This window comes from Procambarus clarkii, chromosome 67 (genome assembly GCF_040958095.1).
Source record: "Procambarus clarkii isolate CNS0578487 chromosome 67, FALCON_Pclarkii_2.0, whole genome shotgun sequence".
NCBI classification, from domain to species: Eukaryota; Metazoa; Arthropoda; class Malacostraca; order Decapoda; family Cambaridae; genus Procambarus; species Procambarus clarkii.
The window spans coordinates 9950499-9952998 of NC_091216.1; positions in this window are offsets into that span (position 1 = coordinate 9950499).

Sequence of the window (2500 nt, forward strand, 5' to 3'; positions counted from 1 at the left end):
AATATTTAATATCATTGTTGTGCTTAGCTAACAATGTCATATCAGCCAAGTCACTGGTAAAGAAAGCTTTAGGTCTAGGTGCTAAGATACGTCTTCGTTTAAATTTACGTTTTTTTAATAGATGTAAGGTATAAGCATTAGACGTTTTTAAATAGTCTTTCACATCTTTTATAGTTAATTCAGGGATTGTTTTCTTTGCAGCCTTATACAATTTTAAAACGCCGCCAAACCCACCTATGGACTTGGGGTCATTGTATATCTTATTAAGAGTTTGTGTAATGTTCACCATTGATACACTATTTCATATGGGGGTTCATTTACAATATTTCCCCTAAATATTATGGATTCAGTTGTTTTAACGCCCAAGTCAACAAGTAAATACCCATACTGTCGAGAAATCACTTTCTTATATATATCTAAAAATTTCTTGGCATCTTGTTTTCCGAATATTTGTCTGCCTAATGTTTCTATCTGGGACAAGTCTCTTGATTTAAGCAGAATGAAATGAGAAGCATTTAAACTTATAGATCTAGAAAATTTCCCACTGAAAAATATATTTTGGGTTATAAAAATAACAAGAGATGTTCTCATGCCGTCCCTTAGTAAATATATCACTTACTATTTTAGAGTTTGTAGATTCAACATACAAGTCATCATAAACAACTAACATATGAGATGTGTCCTCAGGACCACGATCGTCTAAAGGGTTTACAATTTCAGAGTAAAAAGATATCTTATGTTTAATGAGTGGATTAGTTCTCAACTCTTTATACCCGCTTCCACAGATAATTATTTTTGCAAAGTTCTGCTGATATTTCTCTATCATTTTAGCACATAAATAGCTCTTCCCACCATTTGAAAATCCAGCAATAATAATTCTTGACGGTTCACTAAATATATTCAACTGGGTTTCAGTAATAACTTTTTTCTGCCCTTCCATGTTGCTAGGATTCAATAGACTAACTACAAATATATAATGAAAGGAGTATTTAAACGAAATCTACATTCGAGTTTTTATTTTAAACATAGCTAATAAATCATAGTCATAACATATACATTTGAACATATCCAATGCAGTAATAAAATCATAGAATATACAATATCAAAAATATCATAGCCAATAAATCATAGTCGTAACAAATCCAATACAGTAATAAAATCATAGAATATACAATATCAAAATATCATAGCAAATAAAATCATAGTCATAACATATCCAATACAGTAATAAAATCATAGAATATACAATATCAATATATCATAGCAAATAAAATCATAGTCATAACATATCCAATACAGTAACAAAATCATAGAATATACAATATCAAAATATCATAGCAAATAAAATCATAGTCATAACATATCCAAAACAGTAATAAAATCATAGAATATACAATATCAAAAATATCATTGACATTTGAATATAGTCATTTCATATCAATTACAGTAACAAATCATAGCCAGTACAGTACCAAAATAAATCAGTCATTAGAAAATAGTTATAGATAATACATAGACAATACAGTAACATAGACTTAGTTGTTGTTAGGGAATAATTGCTGAGCGACTCTATCCCGCTTTTCCCAAAGATTAAAAATGGGGAACAATTGACATCTTGGTGGGGGATTATCTACAATTACTGGATCCTATCCCTGCACCTGCACCCCTTCCTCTACCTGTACCTCTTCCTGTACCTCACGCTCTGGAATGTCTGGGTGACCGTAAGCTAATGACTCTGTGGGACTAATGAGGTACCTCTTGTCATCAAAAGCTGACAGACCGCGCTTAGTTGTTTTACACGTGCATATCTGTCCGTTAACATTACGAATGGATCGGGATACAAAATTAAAAGTTGTATTTGTCTCTAATGTGTTCTGAAAAGATGCATGTGTTATTTTCTTTTGTTGGTGATAAGGAATCTCTTTACATTTACATAAATGTTCTTTATCAAGGGTTAGGAGAGAATAAGTTTTAGGCTTGAGTGCAATTAATTCAGTTATAATTTTCTGCTTTACTTCTGACTTGAGGAGTCCTAGTTCACCTTTGCGAGTAGCAGAATACATGGGATGATCTTTGTCGAAATTACTGAAATCCATATAATCTACTAGAGGAGCTTTTGTCATTTCTTGGAAAGCATCTTTACAGGTCAGAGTAAATATGAATGAGTCTGTATCCGTATAAATTAGTCTAGCTCTCTCCCCATAATGGGCTTTAACTACATTATACCAGAACTCGTATAAACGCCTCTTGGCTATCTGCAAGATCTGATATCCCATGTAAGAAGGAGTGGTAACTTTAAGGATGTCTTTCATTACTGTACAGAGAACCCTATCTGGACCTAAAGAGACAGCTCTTTATACAAAGGGTTTCTTGCATGAGTTAAGAATGAATGTTTTGTCGTTACTAGATGGTGAGTTTTAGCATATCTAGATATATTTGTCATTGATTTCCCGTACAGACTGTTACTTATGAGTTTAAAAGCTTTTTCTTTAACTTTACA